This window comes from Salmo salar, chromosome 20 (genome assembly GCF_965601325.2).
Source record: "Salmo salar chromosome 20, fSalSal1, whole genome shotgun sequence".
NCBI classification, from domain to species: Eukaryota; Metazoa; Chordata; class Actinopteri; order Salmoniformes; family Salmonidae; genus Salmo; species Salmo salar.
Window position 1 is genome coordinate 32,460,482 of NC_138310.1, and position 20,174 is coordinate 32,480,655.

Consider the following 20,174-nt stretch of genomic DNA (forward strand, 5'->3'; position numbering starts at 1 on the left):
TGTGCTTAGGGTCATTGTACCTGTTGGAAGGTGAACCTTCGACTCAGTCTGAGATCCTGAGCGCTCTGGAGCAGGTTTTCATCAAGGATCTCTCTGTACTTTGCTCCGTTCATCTTTCCCTCGATCCTGAGTAATCTCCCAGTCCTGCCTCTGAAAAACATCCCCACAGCATGATGCTGCCACCACCATGCTTCCCCAGTAGGGATGGTGCCAGGTTTCCTCCAGACCTGACGCTTAGCATTCAGGCCAAAGAGTTCAATCTTGGTTTCATCAGACCAGAGAATCTTGTTTTTCATGGTCTGAAAGTCCTTTAGGTGTCTTTTGGTAAACTCCAAGCGGGCTGTCATGAGCCTTTTACTGAGGAGTGGCTTCCGTCTGGCCACTCTACCATAAAGGCCTGATTGGGGGAGTACTGCAGAGATGGTTGTCCTTCTGGAAGGTTCTCCCATCTCCACAGAGGAACTCTGGAGCTCTGTCAGAGTGACCATCGGGTTCTTGGTCACCTCCCTGACCAAGGCCCTTCTCTAAGGGGGATGCTCAGTTTGGCCTGTAGGCCAGCTCTAGGAAGAGTCTTGGTGGTTCTAAACTTCTTCCATTTAAGAATGATGGAGGCCACTGTGTTCTTGGGGACCTTCAATGCTGCAGGAATGTTTTAGTACACTTCCCCAGATCTGTGTCTCGACACAATCCTGTCTCGGAATTCCACGGGAAATTCCTTCGACCTCATGGCTTAGTTTTTGCCCTGACATGCACTGTTAACTGTGGGACCTTATATAGACAGGTATGTGCCTTTCCAAATCATGTCCAATCAATTGAATTTACCACAGGTGGACTCCAGTCAAGTTGTAGAAACATCTCAAGGATAATCAATGGAAACAGGATGCACCTGAGCTCAATTTCGAGTCTAAGGTCCTGAGCAAAGAGTCTGAATACTTATGTAAATAAGGTATTCCTGTTTTTACATTTAATACATGTGCAAAAAAAATAAAAAGAACTTTTCAATTTGTGATTATGGGGTATCGTGTGTAGATTGATGAGGATTTTTATTTATTTAATCTATTTTGGAATAATGCTGTGAAAATTCAAGGGGTCTGAATACTTTCCCAATGCACTGTATATCACACTTTTATGTAGGTTTGAACATCATATTCAAATTAATTTCATGCATGAAAATACACTACTGCTGTCCCTAATATCCTAGTGATAGCATTGCAACTTGTATCACAGTCTTTATGTTGTTAAATGGCAGATTTCTAAGTTGCCATCAGTTATAAATCATCTGTCAGTCTGTTTGACAGCTGTTGGTGAGTGTCTATAGAGTATTTGTAGTAATACCAATTTCACAACTGAACACTTGTTTATCTAAGTCTTATGGGGTGGCTGGCTCCTTCATCTATGGCTGCTACCAGCATCAGCACCACCAGCCAATCCACCATGAACCACCAATGGGAGCCTCACACATCTTAATTCCCCCGCAGTTTAGCAATTACCCCCTGGTAAATGAATGAGATAGCATGTCTAATCTCCTGTAAGCTTAGCTCCCAGTTCTGTGGAAATGTCTGCGGCTCTGCTCACCCTATAAATAATACATTGATAGCAGAAGCATCATTTGCATTAACTGTAGCTTTGGCAAGTAAATAGGCTTTTATCTCTTCATTGAAACAAAAAGTGAGTGAGTGAGTGAGTGAGTGAGTGAGTGAGTGAGTGAGTGAGTGAGTGAGTGAGTGAGTGAGTGAGTGAGTGAGTGAGTGAGTGAGTGAGTGAGTGAGTGAGTGAGTGAGTGAGTGAGTGAGTGAGTGAGTGAGTGAGTGAGTGAGTGAGTGAGTGAGTCAGGGAAGAGAAGGGGAGCCTCTCTCTCGCCCGTCAGTTTGACATGACAGGAAGGGGGGTTTTCAGGACCTGTCAGTTTCCATACAGCTCCCTGGCATCACTATGGGGGAGGAGGGAGAGAAGGGGGAAGGGGAGGAACTACCCAACAGACAGAATATCCCAACTCCGTATCCTCAGGTAAACCCGCCCACCATCCCTCCCTGCTGTTCTATGTCCATAGCCCACCTCCTACCCCTGCACCTGCCACATGGAACGTTCATTGCTAATTTGCTGCATGGGAAATAGGAATGTCATATGGTTTATGCCGGTGGATTGCATTAACTACGTATGTGTTGTTCACAACATGTGGGTGTGTTTCTCTCTCTCTCAGTTCAATTCAAGGAGCTTTATTGACATGGGAAACATATGTTAACATTGCCAAAGCAAGTCTCTCTCTCTCTCTCTCTCTCTCTCTCTCTCTCTCTCTCTCTCAAGGCTAATCCATCAGAATCGTTTTTTTGGTATTTAGTGAAAGCATAGGGAATGGGGTGTGGTTGGTTCATATAAGTGCAGCAGTCTTGGGTTTGACTGGTGGTGGTTAACTTTTACCAGGCCGTCTGTCCATGGGGCTTGTGAAAAATGTGCCACCGTCCATAGAAAACAGACAGAGCTGACGCCCATCACGATGAGGCCGTTGTGAATTCCTAAAGTACTACTCTCTGAAAGGGCACCATGTCTTTCATGTTCATTACATGAGCTAAAAAAGAAAGTCTGTGTTTGGGTAAGGCTCCTCAGCCGTAGTAAACTGACCACTTATAGATCAAGGAAATGGAGAGGACTATTACCTTCATCAGGAAGACAGAGTGGCTAAATCATCCAGAGAAAATTGCATGATGGGAGTCAGAGAGATGTGGAAAAGAATTTGACAAGCAATCAGTCGAGTAAAATCACCAGTGTAAAATTGGTTTTCATGAGGGGAAAACAAACACTGTCATTTGTAATTGGCCAAACTTAGAATACCTGTGCTGTTTAATTTGCCTCATGTTAACTGTAACAGGTGCTGCCAACTCCTCTGGCTCCTCTGGCTCGCAGCAAAACAATGGCTGTTTTCTTTCACTTCAGACCAGCAGCCACCTGAATGCCCGCATTGTCAGGATTGAACAGATTACATCAATTAGAATATTGCTTGCAGGTGTGTCCGTTGTGTGCAATCAGTTACACTTACTGTATTTGAATACAACTGTCTGGTAGCCAGGATGATGTATGTTACCACAGGCCAGCCTGGCTAGATATGGACACTTCGTAAAAGCATCATATTCCAACACACAGCAGATAAGACTGCAGATGTATTCCAAATGTATTCAGTGTGTGTTTTCTTGAGATTGCTAGATCATCTCTACTTGAGTCCTATGTTGTCAGTAGGGATGTTTATGTAGATTCACCTGCCTGGCTTTGCCTGCCCCAGAAATACATGCAATCCCAGTCCCACTCAGATTGTTTTCCTATGGCTAGTATTTCCTCCACGGAGCCTAGCTGCCATTTAAAGACGTGTGATTTTCCTCCATTATCTGAACATGATGTTTGACAATGAGAAGTATTCAAAGTCAGAAATAGTAGCCTTGAACCTGAATAACCCCAAGAACACCACAACAGAGGGGCCTGTGTGTAAACAAACCCTGCTGTACTGTCACAGGCTTCTTAGAGGAAATGAGTGGCCCATTACATTATATCATGGTCAAATGAGTCTCTGTGACTCTAATGATTAAACATTATTTATGAAAGCCAAGCAGTTCATACAAAGCATGTTACCCATTAGCCTGTTTCACACTAAAATCTGTTCCTCAATGTCACTGATGTTTTCTATAAAGGCAATGATTCAGTGACTAAACTGAAACAGAAGGGCCAATTCTACCGAATTTATGATGTTGAGGGTTTTTAAAAATGAACTTTAAAATTCAGCATATGTTGCCATCTTAAGTTATTGCATATCCAACACCACAGGACAGCTTTTCCAACTAAAATAAGACTACATTATGAAATTCCTGTTCTAGTAACCCATTTTATAACACCATACATGTTTCATATACATTTAAATTCCATGTATCTATTTGGACATTGTGTGGTATGATTCAATCAAACTGGTATTAGCATTGTTTATACCGTATCTTTAACAGACTATTACTTGAGCACTAGCATATCTTGTTGTGAAAACTGGAAGGACCTGTGAGGGGTGAATGGTTACCTTCCCACACCCCTTTTTCTACCTTCCCTGCTCCACCCACAGTTTGTCAAAGAGCCAAAATGTACAACTTTTGACGTGTGCGTTTAAGCTACTTGAAGTGAAGATGGTCATTTTCTTTCATTCAAGAGGAAGATAAAAATAGGGAATTTGTCCTCCTCTCCATTTTCAAGAACTGCCCTAAGTGTCATCCTATCGCTATTCTGCTGAGCTCGCCTGTCTGCGCTGCTGCTCCTCCAATTTCCTTTGTGTTCTTTAGCTTCTGCAAATACAACCATGGCTTTCTGTCTCTCCTCTCCATGTCTGGAATGCTAGCATTAGCCTCTAATTTGCTACTTCTCTTTACCAGTCTTAGCTAACACAGTGGCTGGCTTGCCCTGTCATGGCAGCTATGGTCTCATGCTCGTTCGCCCAGTGTGGACACACAGATCATCTAATTCCATTTGGTTCTATTTGGCAGGCAGGCAGGCATTCATTCAGCAGTAACTGTATCTGTCTCCCTCTCCCTCCCTCCTCCCTCCCAGGGGACCATTACCATATCTCTGCTACAGCTCTTTAATGGTTTCAATACTTGCTTGACAGGACAGCAAAGCTCTGACTTGATTGACACATTAATTCCTCCCTCCCTTATCTCCCGGCATGGGGAATGAATGGTGTATCACAAAGACGGAGCGTTTCTGAGAGCTTATCAGTAATGATTCGTCAGGTAGTATCCTCTTAGGTGATGTATCTGACGAGCGTGTCTGCTAAAGGTAACGTGCACCTACATACGGAGCGCCGTGTCCATGGAAATATAGAACACAGTGTTACATCACCCACAGTTCACCCCCTTCTTCTCTCTTACTCTCTCTATTCCTCTCTCTTGCTCTCTCTCTCTCTCTTTCAGTTTTATTATCTCTTTTCCCTCTCTCAGGGAATTTTGTCATATTATTGTCAATCTCTCTCTCTCTCTCTCTCTCTCTCTCTCTCTCTCTCTCTCTCTCTCTCTCTCTCTCCTATCCTGACTCTGTGTTGCTTTCTCCCCTCTCCTTCTCCCCTCTCTTTCTCTCGTGTAACAGGAAAGAAAAAATAGTATAAAATGTATCTGCCTCTGGCCCATTCCTCATCCATGCCCCCTTCCATCCCACGATCCCTGTGAGGCCCAGGTTCTCTCCCAGACTCCTCATATTCAATAACAAACAGCCAACCCACCAGGGTGCTGACAGCCCTAATAGTTTTTTTACGGGGGCAAAATGAACTGACTTAATGTTTCAACACAAGTGATCATCCGTCCTCATCTCCTTAATGAAATTAGATTAAGTGCACCTGGGAAAGAGCTGAGGAAGCAGAATGCCTTGCCACCTTTAATTTAAAACCAATTTGCCAGCAATATTCCCTCCAGCTCGGGATTCTTCTGAGCAGATTCAAAATGGAGGACGAATGAGATCAGACCAGAGCTGACTGGTTTAATTCCAGTCCCCACAGGCAGCTCCAAATTAGAACTGACACCAGCAACATAGGCTTTAATTTGGAGATGTCATTTTTCGTCTCTCCTCTCTGCCTTTGTCTCTTCCTCTGTGATGAGCCATGTCTGCCGCTGGAAAAGGCTGTGTTTTCATCAGCTGGCGTCATGATGTTACTCCTGTAGCAATTACACTGGTCTGGAAACACTCTTCTGTTTCATTTATATTGGGCTGTTTGCAATGTTCTCTCTTCTCTAGTTTCTCCAGATTAAGCCTGTGTGTTTTTTCTGGTTGTCAAGAAATACATCTGTTGTACATTTAGTGCATCAACTATGTGGTGATTTTAGAGCACAGTTCATTCTTCTTTCTGACTGAATTTGAATATAAGTCGGTCTCCTAAGTGGCTCATTTAGAGATGAATTGTATCGTTTTAAGAGTAAGTGCTCTGCATAATACTGAAGTGTACCTGCTTAGACCTTTCCAGGACGATTTGGCTAATTGTCTGACATTTTCTGTATGAACACTTTCAGACAGGATATAATTTCAGACAGGATATAATTTGACGAGTAGGGGTGGGGTGTAGATGGCGCGCAAATTGAGTATATACAACCCTGTGGTATCTTGAGAAGGTGGGTGATGACAGAGGGTTGCTTCAGACCCCTGCAAGGCCAGGTGTACCGACACAGCCAACTGACATCAGCAAAGCCTTCATTAGCAATACGTATCAAAGTAAAAGCAGTGACAGTAACATAGCAATGACATCACTAACCATGCTATGGCACCCATTCCATTGGCTGAATAAGCTACACTGGATTCCTTTCTAAAGGTTACTTTGACATGAACATAATTCATGTAAACAGAAAACTGTGATTGATAAAACAACTCCACTTTCTCCACTTTTCCAACCACAGAGTAGGCCCTACTTCTAACCTTATCAGAACAGCGTGTCCATGCTCTGGTGCAGTAGAGACAGCTTACGATCATAGTCATTGGGGAAATTGTTCTTGCCTGGACGAACTTCAAGTTTTGCTGCGTACTTGATCTCATGTTCACCACCCTCACCTGCTCCACTTTTGGATGGGGTTCTTCAAATACCAATTTCCTATCTCAGAACCAATGCCCTGTACTCTAATAGAATTGTAAGTGGAATTGTCGATAAAAATACATCCTCTCTGTTCCATCTCCTAGTGATACAGCTGGTTCACCTCTAAAACCAAACAGCATAGCTGTGCAGGTTTTATTTAATAAAAAAATATATATTCTCATTTTGTAATGTGTTGACGGAGATGTGTTTGAAACGCAGGTAACCTCACACATACTGCAAAACTGACTTCCATTATCCAGTCCAAGCAGCCATCAAGGCAGCCCATCCATTGTTTTCTTAAAGGCCTGTGTTTGAATAACAAGCCAAGTACTATAAAACATTTTCCACATCAGTAATAAAATACACATTTTGTCCATATTGGTAGCAGATGTTCTTGGGAGAGAAAAAAAAATGTTTTGTGTGTTAGATTTGAGTGTTTCTGGTCCTGCTTATACATAGGAAATGTACGCTTTTCCTACACACTTCTAGTAGTTGGTATTCAGACTTACCTTATATAGGTGCGCAATGGGCTTTGCAGGTTTGGTTCCCTTGCGCTCGTTCAATACATTTGAATTAAACCGCTGAAAACCCTCCCACTTGCTGGCCAACAGATTTTCTTTACGCACTAAATATATTGGTGAATAAAGAATTGTGGTTTGATTCATCCTAAAAGTTGTCATAATCAATTGTTTAAAGGTGAGAAAGGTGTACAATAGGGGTTGACCAGTAGTCTTATAAATCTACCCCAATAATCCTCAGTAATCATGGAAGTGTGTTGACAGGCTCCAGGTCTAAACTGTTAAGTATGGTCTGTGTTCCATAACGATGCAAATAGGTTACATGTTCCAAATTATTGTATAACTTGTAATACCTTAGCCTAATATTCTATTGCTAGCGATCTTCAGGAACAACCACACTAATGTGACAGAGGAAAGAAAGGTAAACCAATAATGGAATGGAATGATGCAAAATGAAAGGAAACGAACACCAAATTCAATGACAGTACAAAACGTATGTGGGTATAACTGACGGTGGCTACCAATAATGGCTAATATTTAACATGATACAAATTGTAAAAAATAGAGTGAAAAGTCTAGAAATCACAAATCAACTTGGTAGGTTTGGTGCTATACTGTCATTTGCGCATGGCTACAGAAGCCTATAGCTTGGGTCTCCAAAGTTATAAGGCCAACATTTCATAAAATTCACTGTGGAAAAGGTGATATGTTGATATGCTTCAATTTGCTGCCATATGATGACTAGTTTCACATTTGTCTCCAGAGATCATAAGGCAAAATAGATCTAAAACAATTTTCACTTATCTTTACAATCCCCTTATTCAAACGGCTTACTCATTTACCTAGCTCTTATCAATAGCTCTTATCAAGTTGTAAATTACAGTGCATGGAGAATGGTGTTATTTTTTGTATATTTTTTTCTTCCCCTTTTTCTCCCCAATTGGTAGTTACAGTCTTGTCCCATTGCTGCAACTCCCCTACGGAATCAGGAGAGGTGAAGGTCGAGAGCCATGTGTCCTCCGAAACATGACCTTGCCAAGCTGCACTGCTTCCTGACACACTGCTCACTTAACCCAGAAGCCAGCCACACCAAAGTGCCGGAGGAAACATTGTCCATCTGGCAACCGAAGTCAGCTTGCCCACCACAAGGAGTTGCTGGAGCGCAAAGGGACAAGAAAATCCCGGCCGGCCAAACCCTCCCCTAACCCGGACGATTGTGCGCCACCTCATGGGTCTCCCAGTCATGGCGGGCTGTGACACAGCCTGGGATCGAATCCAGGTCTGTAGTGATGCCTCTAGCACTGCGATGCAGTGCCTTAGACCGCTGCACTACTCAGGAGGCCGATAATGGTGTTATTTCTATAGGTTAAAAGAAAGTCGATGTTATTCCACTTGGAAACGACAGATTGCTCGACGTTGTTCATTGTTTCATCGCGCGTAAAGGTCGTGGAATTCTGAGGGAATTAAGTCAAGGTCAGAATACGGCATATCTGTAGACACACCTCCGCCACACCTTCATTTCTTTGCATAAAAAGGGAATTACGTTCCATTTACGCATGCCTAACTTGGGTCGGAATTCCACCCTAAGTGCCTTTTTATTCAATAAACAGCAGTGGACACTAATTACTTTCACATTTCTTTTGGCTAGAACATTGAAGGCAGACCTTGTGTTGTAAGGAGCTCAGAGCTCTTTGACTGAGCTATGTCCCAGACGTTGGCTTGTCCAGAGAAACTTCCCTATTGCAACAGGACTTATTTTTCCTTTCCTGCAAATGGCATACAAATCAAATTAAATTGAATTTTATTGGTCACATACACATGGTTAGCAGATGTTATTGAGAATGTAGCGAAATGCTTGTGCTTCTAGTTCCGACAGTGCAGCAATATCTAACAAGTAATATCTAACAATTCCACAACAAATACCTAATACACACAAATCTAAGTTAGGAATGGAATAAGAATCCAGCTGTATGCAATAACACTTAAGATTTTCTGGGCTAACAATGTAAGAAATAATATATAAAAAAACGAAATACTGCAAAGTTTCCTAAGGACTAGAAGCGAGGCAGCCCTATCTGTCGGCGCCATTTTATTCACATACACAATATTCTATATTATACACAAATATAGAATTTTCCATGGTTATTAGTAATCTGTGCCATCGTGGATAATGTTTCCCTGAAGAAATTGTCCTTTTTGTCCTGGAACACATCAATGAATGGAAACCAGCCCAACCCGACCCGTGGTGCTCACAAAGGAGTGTTGGGAGAGCATGAAATCCCTTAACAGACAAAGAAACCAGTCAGCCAAGCAGCAGATTAAGCCTCATGTTTTTTGCTTACGTTTGATAGGGAAAATAATGTTTTAGTTCTATATTTTGTCTCTGTTTACTCACTGGTTTCTCTAATGACACTTGGTTTCCCTAACTTCTGTTAGACTCTGTGACCCTGTGAGGAGGATCGGACTCACCAGACTCCCCAAATGAGAATGATGACAATCAACCAGGAGGCGAGGAGAGGAGAGCAGGCTGTCCAGTGGTGGTCTCTATCTCTCTCTTTCTGTCTCTCTCTCGCTCCACCAACCACTTGAACGTCTCTGACTGAATCTAAATACCCAGATGCCTGTGGAGGGTGGTGAATGCCAAAACCTCAAGCCTGCTCTCCCCCCAAGTCACTTTGGCTTTCTATGGGAACTTTCCGTGGGTGTATGTGTGTGTGTGATCTGGGGAGCTGGCGGGCAGAGAGGGAGTAGAGTAGAGACCCTGGAGAGCAGCGCCAAGATCAGGACCAAAACACACAGGGCCAGCTGCCTTCAATTAAGGCAGATACCCAGTAACTGAGTACCTTTTGCGCAAAACCAGCTGCCTTTGATCTGCAGCAGACAGGGGGAAAAGGTGCAGGGCTTAAAAGATTACAAGAAAAAATCATTATTGTATCAAAGAGGCCTACATAAAACTTTATAGGGGATTTAGAGGCGCAGAGGGAAGCAGTTACTAACGATGCCTGCCACTCATGTTCATTTGCCAGCTCTTTCCCTTTTTCAAGGGGCCTCCTTTAATGATGTGGTTCACCTGGCCTCTCCGCTAACTTTTAGGCGAGAACGTTTCTCTCCCCCATCCATCCCTCCATGCTACTGTACTTTTATCACTCCTCCAGTAAGTAGTAACCCACAATGGATTCATTGGTGTAATCTAACCTGATTTGCATGTCCGTCTCTGGTTCTGACAAACAACAGAGCGCTAGGCTAGCTAACCCTTCTACAGCAGATGACTGGCCTAGCTGGCATTAAAACAGCTACCCTGCTGGCACCACAGACACAGCCTATACAGGCCTCCATTATAATTCATTTGACTTCATTAGCACTAAACCTGCTCCGGCCCGGGGACCCGTGGTGTTGCCGGAGGGGATGGTTGAGTGGCGGCCCGGCTAGCCGAGACAGCGAGGGAGGCGCTGAGAAGATCTAACACATGGCTCTGCCAGCCTGAATATGCCCCATGCTCTGACGGGCGGCGGGACGGGTGCCAAACAAGGGGTGACGTGCGTCACTGGCTTTAGGGGCACTCAATCAACACCTGGTCATAATATTAACGCCATGCGCTCCTGCCACATCACCAGGTTACACACACACACACACACACACACACACACACACACACACACACACACACACACACACACACACACACACACACACACACACACACACACACACACACAGGGTTGCTAGGCTGCTTACAAGTCATGCGTGTGCACATGATGAATGTCTCAGCGTGGTGTGATCCAGAAGAAATGCACCACTGGGTTGACTTGACCAGTTCCCATAACCCCTCTCTCAGCGGGGTCAGCAGTTAACATGTTATTATGTTACCGTTAATGTAAAGCTCATCAGACAGTGAGTCATTTTATTTAGGGGTTGGAACCAAACTGATTTTCCAATCATTCCGTTCCGAACAGAACCTCTACTTTTTTCGTTCTGTTCCAGTGTTCCCGACCAGTATAATAAAGTTCTGAACCGGTTTGAACCCCCAAAAAACAAACTGTTCATATAGTTCCTTTTCGTACATTTTTATATACCTGTATAATCAACATAGTTTTACATTTACCCAAATAATTAGCACAGATAGAGCAGCCTGCTATGGAACAGGTAAGCTAGTTGTTTACATGTTTAATTGGTCAGATAAATGCAGGCGCGAGATGCGACTGCAATTTCACGGGTGGGTAGAGAGCGAGATAAAGGGCTGGACAAGGAGGGGGCATGGCTTGAAGCACTCACCATCATTATATGCTGTGAATTAAAATGTGTTTAGGCTATTACTAGCATCATAACTTTTCTGAATTATGGAATTATATACTCGATGTTAAGAATATTTTTGGAACAAAAAAGATTGGTATTAACTGGTTCTCAAGATTTTAAAATAACGGTTCTGTTCCGGAACACTAGAGATTTTTTGTTGTTCTGGTTTTCGGTTCTGTTCCCTGAACCGGTTCCAACCCCTGATTTTATGACTGTACGTTAGTGAATCAGCTTTCCCAACTAAGACTAAGGGGTTGGAGATAAAATTACAAAATATGATTTATATAAACAAGAATATGGTAGCTGTATGTTGATGAAAAAAAAGCTGCCAAACGACATATCAGAGATGTTGGAATTAGATGTTAATGGATCACGTCACCCTGTTGAGAAGCCTGTTGTATTGGTATTCCCTGGTTGATTTGTATAGGAAAGCTCTTATGCTCCGTTCATATTCAACCAACCTTACAGGATTGTTTTGCCTCTCCGCTCCATTGGAGATCTGAAGCAGAAATTTGATCAATAATTGAAATCAAAGGCTGGATTGAAATCCGCCAGACAGGTGAGCAGGGGCGTCATTATTTGATAACTCCATTTTGCTTCAGAGAGCACCTCTCATAGATAAGATGAAGAAAATAAAAAAAGGCATGCAGACAGTCAGACTCAGGGTAGCATACAAATGAAACTCAGCAGTAGCGTTTTAGACGTTTTGGAACGACAGTGTTATGAATACTCATTGTGCATGGAGGGAGAAAATATGGTTGTTCTGAGGCCATTTGCTCAAGCCAGAGAATGACACATAAATTACTACTGTTGAGCTGAAAATGGGTGTGGGGCCAGAGCCATGGTCTTAGAGAGAGAGCAGCCACAGATCACAAAGCTTTTAAGACAAGAGACTCACCCACCCACGGAAAAGAACACTATTACTGTGGAGAGGGTAGGGTGAGGGGAGGGGGAGGGAAGTGCAGGCTTCAGAGTTTACCCGGCCTCTGGTGGGAGTGTGCATGCTGATAAATAAATAACTGTGAAAATAAATAAATCATTGAGGCAGTAACCCCAGATAGGACTCTGGTAGCCTGAGGGTGGTAAGTTTTCTGTCTGCTGTCAACGAGAGAGCACTTTGATCAGAGGAGTGTCTGAAGATTCGTTCCACATCTGTACAGAGAAAACGAGCTGTAAACTGCCAAGAAGCATTTTAATGACAGTTGGATTATAAAATGAAAGAGTGCTCCAGATGGCAGGCAGTGCAGCGGCTGTGGTTGGGCTTTTAACTGCTTTTTTATTGATAAAATATGGGGTGAAAAATTGCGTGGGGCTTATTAGGCATCCCACTGTGAAGTTACTCAGCTAGCCAAGCTGTTCTACGTGGCCTCCCTCCAAAACATGCCTCCATACATTTTTAGCAGTACCTTTAAATCTGTAAGATCCCTGCTTGTTAAGTTCACCCCAGCTTCCCCAACCCCCCTTGCTTTTTTGAAACGTCTGGATGAAAGCCGCAGGAGTAGCTTTACAAAGATGGAGGGTGGAGCAAAGGGGAGGGGGGCAGGAGTTTGGGGGATTCCTTCCTTCCCACTTTCCTTTCCATGCTCATTACTATGAGCAGAGAACCAGTGTATAGCCCCTTAACGACTTTCATTTCTGCGTGATTTCATTAGGCTTTTCGGTCTTCCTGACGCAGAATGAGCCCAGCTGATTATTAATCAGATATGCGATGCTGTGTATACACATGCTATCAGGGTCTGGGACAGAAATAGTAGTCCGGTCTTGTCTGGGCATAGAGGGAGGAGCGGTGACCGGCCACAGAGAGCCAAGATGGAGGAGCAGTAACTGGCCACAGAGAACCAAGGCCACAGAGATCCAAGATGGAGGAGCAGTGACTGACTTTCCACTGAGATTCAAAATGGGGGAGCAGTGACTGGCTACAGAGTTGAGCTGGGCATGGAGGAGCAGTGACTGGCCACAGCACGGGGCTTTAATGGAGAACAAGATGGAGGAACAGTTGGGTCCCTGGCTGTGTGAATAGAACATATAGTTAATGGCCAGATTGTATGAAGGAACAGCAATCTGTATGCATGGGGAATAATAGGAGAGTTCCTATTGTTATCAACGGGAAGGGAAAAGGGATACCTAATCAGTTGCGCAACTAAATGCATTCAACGGAAATGTGTTTTCTGCATTTAACCCAACCTCTCTGAATCACAGACGTGCAGGAGGCTGTCTTAATCGACGTCATCGGTGCCCGGGGAACAGTTGTTGGGGGCAGAACGGCAGTTTTTCCACCTTGCCGGGTATTCGAACCAGTGACGTTTCAATTACTAGCCCAACACTCTTAACCGCTAGGCTATCGACAAGGCGAAGACGTGTAGAATGGCCTTGGCCATGTCTGTGGTGGTTATGATAAGATATGAAGCATATGTCTAATGCAGAGGTTGGAGAGAGATAATGACAGGTCAAGACAGGATATAAATGTATTTACTTACATACTTTGAACATACAGTATTACCTTTGGCATCAGATGTCCGGAATAGGTCACTGTTATGGAATGTGTTCCATCACCCGATTTCATTCTATACTGGCCTAAAAATACAAATCTTATCTGAAGCTGAAATGAAATTTGTTGTTATTTAGTACACCAATTGGTTGAGATATTGAGACATGATAGATCTAGATTTTAAAGGCGTAGGATTTCCATATTCACCTGACCATTTATAGGCTAGTAAAACTATCCCTCAATGGTGTCCTCTGCATCTCTCCATAAAATGCCACGCCTGCCATACACTGTGGACTCAATTCATTGTGTTCCTTTCAGTATGGATGCATGTTGTTAGCCATGCTCTCACAGCTCATTTAAAATCAATGTTAGCTGATAGGGCAGTTAAAACGCAACCCTAACGGCCGTGAAAGTGGGCGCCTGTGAGTTCCTGTCCTTTAGATAGCAGGCAGCCCAATTTGTATTCCGTACCTACCACTCCCCCCTCCTCACCCCTTCTTCCCGCTCCGCCCCCCTGCGCCATCCCCGGCATCAAAGGCAATTACTGTCGACATCACGTCAAATTACAACTGTTGGTTTACTTGTTTGTCTTGTTATATGACTTGAAACTGCCATCTCCCATCTAGGAAGGTCCCCTCCCATTTGCTCTCCTCCCTCTCCCCACTCGTATGGGCCTGCTGCACAGCAACCAACTCCCACACACACGCGCGCACACTCTCCGCCAGCTCGGAGAAGAAACGGGACGGCCACCGACAGCCTAATGGACTAATTTGTAATTGCGAGTGAGAAAAAACGAGTTGTTGGTTGCATTATAATTTGACAGAGACTGGCAGCTCAGAGCCAGACCAAGATGCCTGAACCACCAATGCCTCCTCCTCCTCCTCCTTTTTCTACCCATTCATCATCCCACTACACCTTCCACTCCTCTCATCCGCTTCAAACGCTTCCTTTCTTTTTCTCCTTGGAGGATAGAAGAAAGGAGGGTGGATAGAGGGATGGGAGAGAAGAGATGAGAGAGACGTGTTCGGCACATTCTGCTGTAGCTCAAAGTTCCCAGGCAGACAGATCTGTCATATTTTACCTCCCTCCTACCTCTACATGGAGTCCACAGGGGCCGCTCCGTATCTCTCCCTCTCTCTCTCTCTCTGTCTACGCTGTTTGAAGTGCAGGACAGATGGGGGCTCCTGGGACTGTTAAAAATGAATAAGTTGCATTGCAGCCCTCCCCATAAGTTATTTATCAGGGGCCCTTATAGTGGTAGGAAAATACTTGTGAGTGCTCCCTTAATGTAGCATCTTATGACTTTTAGAAGCTGTTCCAGGAAGTGCAGTTGTAAAAAGAGGGGAACATTAGCAGCAGGGTCTCCCAGGAGGAGAGCAGGGGAAGAGGAGCACAAACAGGCCCTCTCTCCTGTCTGTCTGTCTGTACCCACAATGCATCTTACCACAGGGGGCAGAGACTAGGGTTGTGTCTGAAATGGCATCCTATTCCCTATATAGTGCGCTACTTTTGACCAGGGCCTGCACTATATACTGTAGGGAATAGGGTGTCATTTCGGACACTTCCTGGAAGAGCAGCACATGCCTGATGCCAAGACTAGAGCGCCCCCCCCCCCCCCCCCTCGATTTTATACACCTGTCAGCAACGGGTGTGGCTGAAGTAACCAAATCCATTCATTGTGTGCATATATAGTGTAGCTTAGCTGGTGCTGGGTATACAGGGTAGTGCGTACAGGACAGTCTGTGACATCATGATCAGGACAGTCTGTGACATCGTGATCAGGACAGTCTGTGACATCGTGATCAGGACAGTCTGTGACATCATGATCAGGACAGTCTGTGACATCATGATCAGGACAGTCTGTGACATGATCAGGACAAGGAGTGCATGGGGAGAAGAGTCACAGTGATCTCAAAACAATGGGCACAAAACATGAAATAAATAAAGTACTACTCAATACGACCACCAAAGATCTAACCTTGATGGGTGGACATTCCAGTCTCAAAACACAGAAATGTTTACCATGATGGCAGCTGCAATTTGCTCTGATGTAGAGAAATCGAGAACCACTATTAAAACCATTCAAAACATTCAAACAAGATATAAAATCCACAAAGTAAATGTGCTCTGGACTGTATTGTACGGGGATATGAAATCCAATCTTCTGCTTAGCCACATTCTCATGGATGACTCATCCGGATCATAATAGGGTAGAGAGCTCTGACCGCGCCTGACCTTTGACCACCCTCAGAATGGTGTCCGAGCATTGAGGTCGCAGCTCCAGTAATGGGCAGAGCCGCGCCCCTCTCATCTCCACTCCGCTGGCACGGCAATCCCTCTTAACACGGGGGAGTAATGGCTACTGAACTGGTCAGAACATTAATAAAGGGCAGCAAATGACATGGCAGGTTTTTTTGTGTTAATTGCTCTCCCTAGGACTGGCTCGCTGTGCTGTGTGTCACCTGAGCATCTGTCACTGGATATAATCTACACGGCCCAGCCACATACAGTTGAAGTCGGAAGTTTACATACACTTAGGTTGGAGTCATTAAAAATCGTTTTTGAACCACTCCACAAATTTCTTGTTAACAAACTAGAGTTTTGGCAAGTGGGTTAGGACATCTACTTTGTGCATGACACAAGTTATTTTTCCAACAATTGTTTACAGACAGTTACTTCACTTATAATTCACTGTACCACAATTCCAAAAACTAAGTTACACTAACAACAAATGACTATATCTCAATCAGGTAAATATAAATCATAAAGGTACCTAATATTTCATCATATACATTCATATTTAATATATTTACACAAATATACATGGAGCTCGGTATGTTCAGTCTTTTATACAAATATGTCCAAATCGGCTCCAACAGACATCATTTGAGTCAATTGGAGGTGTACCTGTGGATGTATTTCAAGGCCTACCTTCAAACTCAGTGCCTCTTTGCTTGACATCATGGGAAAATCAAAAGAAATCAACCAAGACCTCAGAAAAAAAACTGTAGTCCTCCACAAGTCTGGTTCATCCTTGGGAGCAACTTCCAAACGCCTGAAGGTACCACGTTCATCTGTACAAACAATAGTACGCAAGTATAAACACGCAGTCGTCATACCGCTCAGGAAGGAGACGTGTTCTGTCTCCTAGAGATGAACGTACTTTGGTGCGAAAAATGCAAATCAATCCCAGAACAACAGCAAAGGACCTTGTGAAGATGATGGAGCAAACAGGTACAAAAGTATCTATATCCACTGTAAAACAAGTCCTATATTGATAACCTGAAAGGCCACTCAGCAAGGAAGAAGCCACTGCTCCAAAACTGCCATAGAAAAGCCAGACTATGGTTTGCAATTGCACATGGGGACAAAGATTGTACTTTTTGGAGAAATGTTCTCTGGTCTGATGAAACAAAAACAGAACTGTTTGGCCATAATGACCATTGTTATGTTTGGAGGATAAAGGGGGATGCTTGCAAGCCGAAGAACACCATCCCAACCGTGAAGCATGGGGGTGGCAGCATCATGTTGTGGGGGTGCTTTGCTGCAGGAGGGACTGGTGCACTTCACAAAATAGATGGCATCATGAAGCATTATGTAGATATATTGAAGCAAAATCTGAAGACATCAGTCAGGAAGTTAAAGCTTGGTCGCAAATGGGTCTTCCAAATGAACAATGACCCCAAGCATACTTCCAAAGTTGTGGCAAAATGGCTTAAGGACAACAAAGTCAAGGTATTGGAGTGGCCATCACAAAGCCCTGACCTCAATCGCATAGAAAATTTGTGGGCAGAACTGAAACAGCGTGTGCAAGCAAGGAGGCTTACAAACCTGACTCAGTTACACCAGCTCTGTCAGGAGGAATGGGCCAGAATTCACCCAACTTATTGTGGGAAGCTTGTAGAAGGCTACCCAAAACATTTGACCCAACTGACCCTGTGGCTCAGTTGGTAGAGCATGGTGTTTGCAATGTCAGCATGGTGTGTGCAACGCCAGGGTTGTGGGTTCGATTCCCACAGGGGGCCAGTACAAGAAAAGAAAAAAAAGAAAATTCATGAGATGAAATGTATGCATGCACTACTGTAAGTTGCTCTGGATAAGAGTGTCTGCTAAATGACGTAAATGTAAATGTTAAACAATTTAAAGGCAATGCTACCAAATACTAATTGAGTGTATGTAAACTTCTGACCCACTGGTAATGTGATGAAAGGAATAAAAGCTGAAATAAGTCATTCTCTCTACTATTCTTCTGACATTTCACATTCTTAAAATAAAGTGGTGATCCTAACTGACCTAAAACAGGGATTTTTTACTAGGATTACATGTCAGGAATTGTGAAAAACTGAGTTGAAATGTATTTGGCTAAGGTGTATTTAAACTTCCGACTTCAACTGTACATGACAAGTCCTGGTGGTAGGTAGACCTGCCCTTGTGCCTGCTTCATTTCACTGTGGTAGAATAGAGAGGGCCACCACTGATTATATCATAGGAGGGGCATTGTATGGAGGCTCTTTCTTTGTTTTAAGCTCCTTGTAGAGACTACCACTGCTATACTACTAGAATAGAACTGCTATTTCTATGTAATGTACATGAATGTCACCCCTTGTTGAGGCAGATAAAAATGTGTAGAAAGTTGTACATCACAATTTCCATCACAATTTGCGTTCCACATCGGTTCTCAATATTAGGTTAATAGCTTATGACTGGCGTAATTTTTACTTAATCCCTTTAAATCATGTCCCTTTACAGACCCAACGTCACCCCCCACCACCACCACCACAGAGTCCTACCACAGATGCTGCAGGGTTAGTGGTTGGATCATATGCTGGAGGCCAATAAAGCCGACTAATGGAGTCTCTCCTTATACCCAGACAGTGGTGACCTTGTGGCGTGGCCCTGCATGATGAAAATCATAAACGCTCCTCTTGACTCCCTCTCGGGGGGTACTGTTGTTGGTCCAGGGGGGTTTGGGTATTGTAGGATTTTTAATGTGGTTTGCCGCGTGAAGAATACTAGGTTGTTATGTAGAAGAACCGAGCAGAGCGGAGCATCATGCTGTGTTTTAACATTGTTGTTGGTCCTTTTTTGACCACCGCCTCCTGATTCACTCTGTACCCTATAATGACATGGTGATTGTGGATTTGTAGCAAATGGACTGAGGCCTCTACAGAACATTTACAACCATAACCCCTGAAGTCAGTTCAGACAGTGTGTCCATGTGGGTTGAATTCCCTCTATGGACACAAGGAGTAATAACATTCTGGTGTTTCTATTTTGAGAAGGGCTGAATTACATATGTTCATAGGTTTAATATGGTGCACATATCTAGAATACTCTAGAGTCTCAGCCTTCCCTCTGGCATTGCACTGGCTGGGATTACATATTTCAACTGTACTATCATGCAAATGGTTTTGATTACAAATGCAGCCACCACCAGTACTGAGTTGAAAAGTATGGACCATTCTCTATTACCACTTTCAGTCTGACGAGCATTATTATTTAGATTTACCCCCATCCCCTTTAAGAGTAGCCTATTAATTCATTACAGTTCAACCCCCTGTAGATTCCATGTCCGAAAGCAGTTTACCGGAAGAGAAAGGCACTAATGGGTAAGTAACGGATATTGTCATTCAACCTTAGTCATTATATTGGATCACAGAGTACTGCATGGTTTCTCTGTAATGGAATCAACATGCTAGATTACATGGATTCTGATCTATATTGTATTGGATGATTGTACTCCACTGCATTAGCTAGGCTGAGCCACCAAGAGATATCCTCTTTTACAGTGGGTGCATTTATAAAATATGGTTTCTTTAGGTACTTCTGTAGATTTAGTACCAATGCTGAAAGCATTTTCTTTTTAATAATAGCTACAAGGTCATGGCATGTATGTATACCCATGCTCTGTGTGTGTGTGTGTGTGTGTGTGTGGGGGGGGGGGGGGGGGTGGGTAAAGCTGTGGTTCCTCCATACAATCTCCAGAGAGTTGATGGCTAGAGAGGGGTGGTGGTGGTGGTGGCTAGTAGCTGGAGCAGTTTGAGTGATGTGTTTGGGGTAGAAGGTGGAGGAGTGTGGGGGTTGGTTAGATGGGACTGTGGGGAGAGGGGGGCCAGTTTAACAAGCTCTAGATTGTTAGTGACAGGCAGATACTTCAACACTTCAAGTAGAAGGTTTGATTTAATCACAGACCTGTCATTTGCTATTTGTCTGCCTCCCTCCAGCAGGGCTGCGGCTGATCAACTACCTGCTCCCTGGAGGCCCCCTTTTCCCCCTGTAATGTCTAAATCCACCATACAAA

The 20,174-nt window shown here is 43.8% G+C and overlaps 1 protein-coding gene across 7 annotated transcripts in view; it reads left to right on the forward strand.

Annotated features, from left to right (window-relative positions):
• The window catches only part of LOC106580457 (autism susceptibility gene 2 protein), a 429,740-nt gene that overhangs the window by 295,191 nt on the left and 114,375 nt on the right, over positions 1 to 20,174 (forward strand). The window lies entirely within an intron of this gene.